This window comes from Toxotes jaculatrix, chromosome 22, assembly GCF_017976425.1.
Source record: "Toxotes jaculatrix isolate fToxJac2 chromosome 22, fToxJac2.pri, whole genome shotgun sequence".
Classification (NCBI taxonomy): Eukaryota; Metazoa; Chordata; class Actinopteri; family Toxotidae; genus Toxotes; species Toxotes jaculatrix.
The window spans coordinates 12207853-12220920 of NC_054415.1; positions in this window are offsets into that span (position 1 = coordinate 12207853).

Genomic DNA, 13068 nt, shown 5'->3' on the forward strand with positions numbered 1-13068 from the left:
GACTTTTTTGGGCCGAAAAAAACGCCATACTATACTATGACGTTTTTTATGACATTTTGAGGTCATAGTAAAGTATGACTTTTTTGGGCCGAAAAAAACGCCATACTATACTATGACGTTTTTTATGACATTTTGAGGCCAAAAAAAATGTTGACTTTTTATGGCCGAAAAAAACGCCATACTATACTATGACGTTTTTTATGACTTTTGGGGGCCAAAAAAAAATTTGACTTTTTTTGGCCGAAAAAAACGCCATACTATACTATGACGTTTTTTATGACTTTTGGGGGCCAAAAAAAATGTTGACTTTTTTGGGCCGAAAAAAACGCCATACTATACTATGACGTTTTTTATGACTTTTGGGGGCCAAAAAAAATGTTGACTTTTTTTGGCCGAAAAAAACGCCATACTATACTATGACGTTTTTTATGACTTTTGGGGGCCAAAAAAAATGTTGAGTTTTTTGGGCCGAAAAAAACGCCATACTATACTATGACGTTTTTTATGACTTTTGGGGGCCAAAAAAAAATTTGACTTTTTTTGGCCGAAAAAAACGCCATACTATACTATGACGTTTTTTATGACTTTTGGGGGCCAAAAAAAATGTTGACTTTTTTGGGCCGAAAAAAACGCCATACTATACTATGACGTTTTTTATGACTTTTGGGGGCCAAAAAAAATGTTGACTTTTTTTGGCCGAAAAAAACGCCATACTATACTATGACGTTTTTTATGACTTTTGGGGGCCAAAAAAAATGTTGAGTTTTTTGGGCCGAAAAAAACGCCATACTATACTATGACGTTTTTTATGACTTTTGGGGGCCAAAAAAAATGTTGAGTTTTTTGGGCCGAAAAAAACGCCATACTATACTATGACGTTTTTTATGACTTTTGGGGGCCAAAAAAAAATTTGACTTTTTTGGGCCGAAAAAAACGCCATACTATACTATGACGTTTTTTATGACTTTTGGGGGCCAAAAAAAATGTTGAGTTTTTTGGGCCGAAAAAAACGCCATACTATACTATGACGTTTTTTATGACATTTTGAGGTCATAGTAAAGTATGACTTTTTTTGGCCGAAAAAAACGCCATACTATACTATGACGTTTTTTATGACTTTTGGGGGCCAAAAAAAATGTTGACTTTTTTGGGCCGAAAAAAACGCCATACTATACTATGACGTTTTTTATGACATTTTGAGGTCATAGTAAAGTATGACTTTTTTGGGCCGAAAAAAACGCCATACTATACTATGACGTTTTTTATGACATTTTGAGGCCAAAAAAAATGTTGACTTTTTATGGCCGAAAAAAACGCCATACTATACTATGACGTTTTTTATGACTTTTGGGGGCCAAAAAAAATGTTGACTTTTTTGGGCCGAAAAAAACGCCATACTATACTATGACGTTTTTTATTACTTTTGGGGGCCAAAAAAATGTTGACTTTTTTGGGCCGAAAAAAACGCCATACTATACTATGACGTTTTTTATGACTTTTGGGGGCCAAAAAAAATGTTGACTTTTTTGGGCCGAAAAAAACGCCATACTATACTATGACGTTTTTTTATGACTTTTGGGGGCCAAAAAAAATGTTGACTTTTTTTGGCCGAAAAAAACGCCATACTATACTATGACGTTTTTTATGACTTTTGGGGGCCAAAAAAAATGTTGACTTTTTTGGGCCGAAAAAAACGCCATACTATACTATGACGTTTTTTATGACTTTTGGGGGCCAAAAAAAATGTTGACTTTTTTGGGCCGAAAAAAACGCCATACTATACTATGATGTTTTTTATGACTTTTGGGGGCCAAAAAAAAATTTGACTTTTTTGGGCCGAAAAAAACGCCATACTATACTATGACGTTTTTTATGACTTTTGGGGGCCAAAAAAAATGTTGAGTTTTTTGGGCCGAAAAAAACGCCATACTATACTATGACGTTTTTTATGACTTTTTGAGGTCATAGTAAAGTATGACTTTTTTTGGCCGAAAAAAACGCCATACTATACTATGACGTTTTTTATGACATTTTGAGGCCAAAAAAAATGTTGACTTTTTTTGGCCGAAAAAAACGCCATACTATACTATGACGTTTTTTATGACTTTTGGGGGCCAAAAAAAATGTTGACTTTTTTGGGCCGAAAAAAACGCCATACTATACTATGACGTTTTTTATGACTTTTGGGGGCCAAAAAAAATGTTGACTTTTTTGGGCCGAAAAAAACGCCATACTATACTATGACGTTTTTTATGACTTTTGGGGGCCAAAAAAAAATTTGACTTTTTTGGGCCGAAAAAAACGCCATACTATACTATGACGTTTTTTATGACTTTTGGGGGCCAAAAAAAATGTTGACTTTTTTGGGCCGAAAAAAACGCCATACTATACTATGACGTTTTTTATGACTTTTGGGGGCCAAAAAAAATGTTGACTTTTTTGGGCCGAAAAAAACGCCATACTATACTATGACGTTTTTTATGACTTTTGGGGGCCAAAAAAAATGTTGACTTTTTTGGGCCGAAAAAAACGCCATACTATACTATGACGTTTTTTATGACTTTTGGGGGCCAAAAAAAATGTTGACTTTTTTGGGCCGAAAAAAACGCCATACTATACTATGACGTTTTTTATGACATTTTGAGGTCATAGTAAAGTATGACTTTTTTTGGCCGAAAAAAACGCCATACTATACTATGACGTTTTTTATGACTTTTGGGGGCCAAAAAAAATGTTGACTTTTTTGGGCCGAAAAAAACGCCATACTATACTATGACGTTTTTTATGACTTTTGGGGGCCAAAAAAAATGTTGACTTTTTTGGGCCGAAAAAAACGCCATACTATACTATGATGTTTTTTATGACTTTTGGGGGCCAAAAAAAAATTTGACTTTTTTGGGCCGAAAAAAACGCCATACTATACTATGACGTTTTTTATGACTTTTGGGGGCCAAAAAAAATGTTGAGTTTTTTGGGCCGAAAAAAACGCCATACTATACTATGACGTTTTTTATGACTTTTTGAGGTCATAGTAAAGTATGACTTTTTTTGGCCGAAAAAAACGCCATACTATACTATGACGTTTTTTATGACATTTTGAGGCCAAAAAAAATGTTGACTTTTTTTGGCCGAAAAAAACGCCATACTATACTATGACGTTTTTTATGACTTTTGGGGGCCAAAAAAAATGTTGACTTTTTTGGGCCGAAAAAAACGCCATACTATACTATGACGTTTTTTATGACTTTTGGGGGCCAAAAAAAATGTTGACTTTTTTGGGCCGAAAAAAACGCCATACTATACTATGACGTTTTTTATGACTTTTGGGGGCCAAAAAAAAATTTGACTTTTTTGGGCCGAAAAAAACGCCATACTATACTATGACGTTTTTTATGACTTTTGGGGGCCAAAAAAAATGTTGACTTTTTTGGGCCGAAAAAAACGCCATACTATACTATGACGTTTTTTATGACTTTTGGGGGCCAAAAAAAATGTTGACTTTTTTGGGCCGAAAAAAACGCCATACTATACTATGACGTTTTTTATGACTTTTGGGGGCCAAAAAAAATGTTGACTTTTTTGGGCCGAAAAAAACGCCATACTATACTATGACGTTTTTTATGACTTTTGGGGGCCAAAAAAAATGTTGACTTTTTTGGGCCGAAAAAAACGCCATACTATACTATGACGTTTTTTATGACATTTTGAGGTCATAGTAAAGTATGACTTTTTTTGGCCGAAAAAAAACGCCATACTATACTATGACGTTTTTTATGACTTTTGGGGGCCAAAAAAAATGTTGACTTTTTTGGGCCGAAAAAAAACGCCATACTATACTATGACGTTTTTTATGACTTTTGGGGGCCAAAAAAAATGTTGACTTTTTTGGGCCGAAAAAAAACGCCATACTATACTATGACGTTTTTTATGACTTTTGGGGGCCAAAAAAAAATTTGACTTTTTTGGGCCGAAAAAAAACGCCATACTATACTATGACGTTTTTTATGACTTTTGGGGGCCAAAAAAAATGTTGACTTTTTTGGGCCGAAAAAAACGCCATACTATACTATGACGTTTTTTATGACTTTTGGGGGCCAAAAAAAATGTTGACTTTTTTGGGCCGAAAAAAACGCCATACTATACTATGACGTTTTTTATGACTTTTGGGGGCCAAAAAAAATGTTGACTTTTTTGGGCCGAAAAAAACGCCATACTATACTATGACGTTTTTTATGACTTTTGGGGGCCAAAAAAAATGTTGACTTTTTTGGGCCGAAAAAAACGCCATACTATACTATGACGTTTTTTATGACATTTTGAGGTCATAGTAAAGTATGACTTCTTTTGGCCGAAAAAAACGCCATACTATACTATGACGTTTTTTATGACTTTTGGGGGCCAAAAAAAAATTTGACTTTTTTGGGCCGAAAAAAACGCCATACTATACTATGACGTTTTTTATGACATTTTGAGGTCATAGTAAAGTATGACTTTTTTTGGCCGAAAAAAACGCCATACTATACTATGACGTTTTTTATGACTTTTGGGGGCCAAAAAAAATGTTGACTTTTTTGGGCCGAAAAAAAACGCCATACTATACTATGACGTTTTTTATGACATTTTGAGGTCATAGTAAAGTATGACTTTTTTGGGCCGAAAAAAAACGCCATACTATACTATGACGTTTTTTATGACATTTTGAGGCCAAAAAAAATGTTGACTTTTTATGGCCGAAAAAAACGCCATACTATACTATGACGTTTTTTATGACTTTTGGGGGCCAAAAAAAATGTTGACTTTTTTGGGCCGAAAAAAACGCCATACTATACTATGACGTTTTTTATGACTTTTGGGGGCCAAAAAAAATGTTGACTTTTTTGGGCCGAAAAAAACGCCATACTATACTATGACGTTTTTTATGACTTTTGGGGGCCAAAAAAAATGTTGACTTTTTTGGGCCGAAAAAAACGCCATACTATACTATGACGTTTTTTATGACATTTTGAGGCCAAAAAAAATGTTGACTTTTTTTGGCCGAAAAAAACGCCATACTATACTATGACGTTTTTTATGACATTTTGAGGTCATAGTAAAGTATGACTTTTTTTGGCCGAAAAAAACGCCATACTATACTATGACGTTTTTTATGACTTTTGGGGGCCAAAAAAAATGTTGACTTTTTTGGGCCGAAAAAAACGCCATACTATACTATGACGTTTTTTATGACATTTTGAGGTCATAGTAAAGTATGACTTTTTTGGGCCGAAAAAAACGCCATACTATACTATGACGTTTTTTATGACATTTTGAGGCCAAAAAAAAGTTTGACTTTTTATGGCCGAAAAAAACGCCATACTATACTATGACGTTTTTTATGACTTTTGGGGGCCAAAAAAAATGTTGACTTTTTTGGGCCGAAAAAAACGCCATACTATACTATGACGTTTTTTATTACTTTTGGGGGCCAAAAAAAATGTTGACTTTTTTGGGCCGAAAAAAACGCCATACTATACTATGACGTTTTTTATGACTTTTGGGGGCCAAAAAAAATGTTGACTTTTTTGGGCCGAAAAAAACGCCATACTATACTATGACGTTTTTTATGACATTTTGAGGCCCAAAAAAATGTTGACTTTTTTTGGCCGAAAAAAACGCCATACTATACTATGACGTTTTTTATGACATTTTGAGGTCATAGTAAAGTATGACTTTTTTTGGCCGAAAAAAACGCCATACTATACTATGACGTTTTTTATGACTTTTGGGGGCCAAAAAAAATGTTGACTTTTTTGGGCCGAAAAAAACGCCATACTATACTATGACGTTTTTTATGACTTTTGGGGGCCAAAAAAAATGTTGACTTTTTTGGGCCGAAAAAAACGCCATACTATACTATGACGTTTTTTATGACTTTTGGGGGCCAAAAAAAATGTTGACTTTTTTGGGCCGAAAAAAACGCCATACTATACTATGACGTTTTTTATGACATTTTGAGGCCCAAAAAAATGTTGACTTTTTTTGGCCGAAAAAAAACGCCATACTATACTATGACGTTTTTTATGACATTTTGAGGTCATAGTAAAGTATGACTTTTTTGGGCCGAAAAAAACGCCATACTATACTATGACGTTTTTTATGACTTTTGGGGGCCAAAAAAAATGTTGACTTTTTTGGGCCGAAAAAAACGCCATACTATACTATGACGTTTTTTATGACTTTTGGGGGCCAAAAAAAATGTTGACTTTTTTGGGCCGAAAAAAACGCCATACTATACTATGACGTTTTTTATGACTTTTGGGGGCCAAAAAAAATGTTGACTTTTTTGGGCCGAAAAAAACGCCATACTATACTATGACGTTTTTTATGACTTTTGGGGGCCAAAAAAAATGTTGACTTTTTTGGGCCGAAAAAAACGCCATACTATACTATGACGTTTTTTATGACATTTTGAGGTCATAGTAAAGTATGACTTTTTTGGGCCGAAAAAAACGCCATACTATACTATGACGTTTTTTATGACTTTTGGGGGCCAAAAAAAATGTTGACTTTTTTGGGCCGAAAAAAACGCCATACTATACTATGACGTTTTTGATACTATGACGTTTTTTCTGACTTTTGGGGGCCAAAAAAAATGTTGAGTTTTTTGGGCCGAAAAAAACGCCATACTATACTATGACGTTTTTTATGACTTTTGGGGGCCAAAAAAAATGTTGAGTTTTTTGGGCCGAAAAAAACGCCATACTATACTATGACGTTTTTTATGACTTTTTGAGGTCATAGTAAAGTATGACTTTTTTTGGCCGAAAAAAACGCCATACTATACTATGACGTTTTTTATGACATTTTGAGGCCAAAAAAAATGTTGACTTTTTTTGGCCGAAAAAAACGCCATACTATACTATGACGTTTTTTATGACATTTTGAGGTCATAGTAAAGTATGACTTTTTTTGGCCGAAAAAAACGCCATACTATACTATGACGTTTTTTATGACTTTTGGGGGCCAAAAAAAATGTTGACTTTTTTGGGCCGAAAAAAACGCCATACTATACTATGACGTTTTTTATGACTTTTGGGGGCCAAAAAAAATGTTGACTTTTTTGGGCCGAAAAAAACGCCATACTATACTATGACGTTTTTTATGACTTTTGGGGGCCAAAAAAAAATTTTACTTTTTTGGGCCGAAAAAAACGCCATACTATACTATGACGTTTTTTATGACTTTTGGGGGCCAAAAAAAATGTTGACTTTTTTGGGCCGAAAAAAACGCCATACTATACTATGACGTTTTTTATGACTTTTGGGGGCCAAAAAAAATGTTGACTTTTTTGGGCCGAAAAAAACGCCATACTATACTATGACGTTTTTTATGACATTTTGAGGTCATAGTAAAGTATGACTTTTTTTGGCCGAAAAAAACGCCATACTATACTATGACGTTTTTTATGACTTTTGGGGGCCAAAAAAAAATTTGACTTTTTTGGGCCGAAAAAAACGCCATACTATACTATGACGTTTTTTATGACTTTTGGGGGCCAAAAAAAATGTTGACTTTTTTGGGCCGAAAAAAACGCCATACTATACTATGACGTTTTTTATGACATTTTGAGGTCATAGTAAAGTATGACTTTTTTTGGCCGAAAAAAAACGCCATACTATACTATGACGTTTTTTATGACTTTTGGGGGCCAAAAAAAATGTTGACTTTTTTGGGCCGAAAAAAACGCCATACTATACTATGACGTTTTTTATGACATTTTGAGGTCATAGTAAAGTATGACTTTTTTGGGCCGAAAAAAACGCCATACTATACTATGACGTTTTTTATGACATTTTGAGGCCAAAAAAAATGTTGACTTTTTATGGCCGAAAAAAACGCCATACTATACTATGACGTTTTTTATGACTTTTGGGGGCCAAAAAAAAATTTGACTTTTTTGGGCCGAAAAAAACGCCATACTATACTATGACGTTTTTTATGACATTTTGAGGCCAAAAAAAATGTTGACTTTTTATGGCCGAAAAAAACGCCATACTATACTATGACGTTTTTTATGACTTTTGGGGGCCAAAAAAAAATTTGACTTTTTTGGGCCGAAAAAAACGCCATACTATACTATGACGTTTTTTATGACTTTTGGGGGCCAAAAAAAAATTTGACTTTTTTGGGCCGAAAAAAACGCCATACTATACTATGACGTTTTTTATGACTTTTGGGGGCCAAAAAAAATGTTGACTTTTTTGGGCCGAAAAAAACGCCATACTATACTATGACGTTTTTTATGACATTTTGAGGTCATAGTAAAGTATGACTTTTTTGGGCCGAAAAAAACGCCATACTATACTATGACGTTTTTTATGACATTTTGAGGCCAAAAAAAATGTTGACTTTTTATGGCCGAAAAAAACGCCATACTATACTATGACGTTTTTTATGACTTTTGGGGGCCAAAAAAAATGTTGACTTTTTTGGGCCGAAAAAAACGCCATACTATACTATGACGTTTTTTATGACATTTTGAGGTCATAGTAAAGTATGACTTTTTTTGGCCGAAAAAAACGTCATAGTATAGCTATGACGTTTTTTATGACTTTTGGGGGCCAAAAAAAATGTTGACTTTTTTGGGCCGAAAAAAACGCCATACTATACTATGACGTTTTTTATGACTTTTGGGGGCCAAAAAAAATGTTGACTTTTTTGGGCCGAAAAAAACGCCATACTATACTATGACGTTTTTTATGACTTTTGGGGGCCAAAAAAAATGTTGACTTTTTTGGGCCGAAAAAAACGCCATACTATACTATGACGTTTTTTATGACTTTTGGGGGCCAAAAAAAATGTTGACTTTTTTGGGCCGAAAAAAACGCCATACTATACTATGACGTTTTTTATTACTTTTGGGGGCCAAAAAAAATGTTGACTTTTTTGGGCCGAAAAAAACGCCATACTATACTATGACGTTTTTTATGACTTTTGGGGGCCAAAAAAAATGTTGACTTTTTTGGGCCGAAAAAAACGCCATACTATACTATGATGTTTTTTATGACTTTTGGGGGCCAAAAAAAAATTTGACTTTTTTGGGCCGAAAAAAACGCCATACTATACTATGACGTTTTTTATGACTTTTGGGGGCCAAAAAAAATGTTGAGTTTTTTGGGCCGAAAAAAACGCCATACTATACTATGACGTTTTTTATGACTTTTTGAGGTCATAGTAAAGTATGACTTTTTTTGGCCGAAAAAAACGCCATACTATACTATGACGTTTTTTATGACATTTTGAGGCCAAAAAAAATGTTGACTTTTTTTGGCCGAAAAAAACGCCATACTATACTATGACGTTTTTTATGACATTTTGAGGTCATAGTAAAGTATGACTTTTTTTGGCCGAAAAAAACGCCATACTATACTATGACGTTTTTTATGACTTTTGGGGGCCAAAAAAAATGTTGACTTTTTTGGGCCGAAAAAAACGCCATACTATACTATGACGTTTTTTATGACTTTTGGGGGCCAAAAAAAATGTTGACTTTTTTGGGCCGAAAAAAACGCCATACTATACTATGACGTTTTTTATGACATTTTGAGGCCAAAAAAAATTTTGACTTTTTATGGCCGAAAAAAACGCCATACTATACTATGACGTTTTTTATGACTTTTGGGGGCCAAAAAAAATGTTGACTTTTTTGGGCCGAAAAAAACGCCATACTATACTATGACGTTTTTTATGACTTTTGGGGGCCAAAAAAAATGTTGAGTTTTTTGGGCCGAAAAAAACGCCATACTATACTATGACGTTTTTTATGACTTTTGGGGGCCAAAAAAAATGTTGACTTTTTTTGGCCGAAAAAAACGCCATACTATACTATGACGTTTTTTATGACTTTTGGGGGCCAAAAAAAATGTTGACTTTTTTGGGCCGAAAAAAACGCCATACTATACTATGACGTTTTTTATGACTTTTGGGGGCCAAAAAAAAATTTTACTTTTTTGGGCCGAAAAAAACGCCATACTATACTATGACGTTTTTTATGACTTTTGGGGGCCAAAAAAAATGTTGACTTTTTTGGGCCGAAAAAAACGCCATACTATACTATGACGTTTTTTATGACTTTTGGGGGCCAAAAAAAATGTTGACTTTTTTGGGCCGAAAAAAACGCCATACTATACTATGACGTTTTTTATGACTTTTGGGGGCCAAAAAAAATGTTGACTTTTTTGGGCCGAAAAAAACGCCATACTATACTATGACGTTTTTTATGACTTTTGGGGGCCAAAAAAAATGTTGACTTTTTTGGGCCGAAAAAAACGCCATACTATACTATGACGTTTTTTATGACATTTTGAGGTCATAGTAAAGTATGACTTTTTTTGGCCGAAAAAAACGCCATACTATACTATGACGTTTTTTATGACTTTTGGGGGCCAAAAAAAAATTTGACTTTTTTGGGCCGAAAAAAACGCCATACTATACTATGACGTTTTTTATGACTTTTGGGGGCCAAAAAAAATGTTGACTTTTTTGGGCCGAAAAAAACGCCATACTATACTATGACGTTTTTTATGACTTTTGGGGGCCAAAAAAAATGTTGACTTTTTTGGGCCGAAAAAAACGCCATACTATACTATGACGTTTTTTATGACTTTTGGGGGCCAAAAAAAATGTTGACTTTTTTGGGCCGAAAAAAACGCCATACTATACTATGACGTTTTTTATGACTTTTGGGGGCCAAAAAAAATGTTGACTTTTTTGGGCCGAAAAAAACGCCATACTATACTATGACGTTTTTTATGACATTTTGAGGTCATAGTAAAGTATGACTTTTTTTGGCCGAAAAAAACGCCATACTATACTATGACGTTTTTTATGACTTTTGGGGGCCAAAAAAAAATTTGACTTTTTTGGGCCGAAAAAAACGCCATACTATACTATGACGTTTTTTATGACTTTTGGGGGCCAAAAAAAATGTTGACTTTTTTGGGCCGAAAAAAACGCCATACTATACTATGACGTTTTTTATGACATTTTGAGGTCATAGTAAAGTATGACTTTTTTTGGCCGAAAAAAACGCCATACTATACTATGACGTTTTTTATGACTTTTGGGGGCCAAAAAAAATGTTGACTTTTTTGGGCCGAAAAAAACGCCATACTATACTATGACGTTTTTTATGACATTTTGAGGTCATAGTAAAGTATGACTTTTTTGGGCCGAAAAAAACGCCATACTATACTATGACGTTTTTTATGACATTTTGAGGCCAAAAAAAATGTTGACTTTTTATGGCCGAAAAAAACGCCATACTATACTATGACGTTTTTTATGACTTTTGGGGGCCAAAAAAAATGTTGACTTTTTTGGGCCGAAAAAAACGCCATACTATACTATGACGTTTTTTATTACTTTTGGGGGCCAAAAAAAATGTTGACTTTTTTGGGCCGAAAAAAACGCCATACTATACTATGACGTTTTTTATGACTTTTGGGGGCCAAAAAAAATGTTGACTTTTTTGGGCCGAAAAAAACGCCATACTATACTATGACGTTTTTTATGACATTTTGAGGCCCAAAAAAATGTTGACTTTTTTGGGCCGAAAAAAACGCCATACTATACTATGACGTTTTTTATGACATTTTGAGGTCATAGTAAAGTATGACTTTTTTTGGCCGAAAAAAACGCCATACTATACTATGACGTTTTTTATGACTTTTGGGGGCCAAAAAAAATGTTGACTTTTTTGGGCCGAAAAAAACGCCATACTATACTATGACGTTTTTTATGACTTTTGGGGGCCAAAAAAAATGTTGACTTTTTTGGGCCGAAAAAAACGCCATACTATACTATGACGTTTTTTATGACTTTTGGGGGCCAAAAAAAATGTTGACTTTTTTGGGCCGAAAAAAACGCCATACTATACTATGACGTTTTTTATGACATTTTGAGGTCATAGTAAAGTATGACTTTTTTTGGCCGAAAAAAACGCCATACTATACTATGACGTTTTTTATGACTTTTGGGGGCCAAAAAAAAATTTGACTTTTTTGGGCCGAAAAAAACGCCATACTATACTATGACGTTTTTTATGACTTTTGGGGGCCAAAAAAAAATTTGACTTTTTTGGGCCGAAAAAAAACGCCATACTATACTATGACGTTTTTTATGACTTTTGGGGGCCAAAAAAAATGTTGACTTTTTTGGGCCGAAAAAAACGCCATACTATACTATGACGTTTTTTATGACATTTTGAGGTCATAGTAAAGTATGACTTTTTTGGGCCGAAAAAAACGCCATACTATACTATGACGTTTTTTATGACATTTTGAGGCCAAAAAAAATGTTGACTTTTTATGGCCGAAAAAAACGCCATACTATACTATGACGTTTTTTATGACTTTTGGGGGCCAAAAAAAATGTTGACTTTTTTGGGCCGAAAAAAACGCCATACTATACTATGACGTTTTTTATGACATTTTGAGGTCATAGTAAAGTATGACTTTTTTTGGCCGAAAAAAACGCCATACTATACTATGACGTTTTTTATGACTTTTGGGGGCCAAAAAAAAATTTGACTTTTTTGGGCCGAAAAAAACGCCATACTATACTATGACGTTTTTTATGACTTTTGGGGGCCAAAAAAAATGTTGACTTTTTTGGGCCGAAAAAAACGCCATACTATACTATGACGTTTTTTATGACATTTTGAGGTCATAGTAAAGTATGACTTTTTTGGGCCGAAAAAAACGCCATACTATACTATGACGTTTTTTATGACATTTTGAGGCCAAAAAAAATGTTGACTTTTTATGGCCGAAAAAAACGCCATACTATACTATGACGTTTTTTATGACTTTTGGGGGCCAAAAAAAATGTTGACTTTTTTGGGCCGAAAAAAACGCCATACTATACTATGACGTTTTTTATGACTTTTGGGGGCCAAAAAAAATGTTGACTTTTTTGGGCCGAAAAAAACGCCATACTATACTATGACGTTTTTTATGACATTTTGAGGTCATAGTAAAGTATGACTTTTTTGGGCCGAAAAAAACGCCATACTATACTATGACGTTT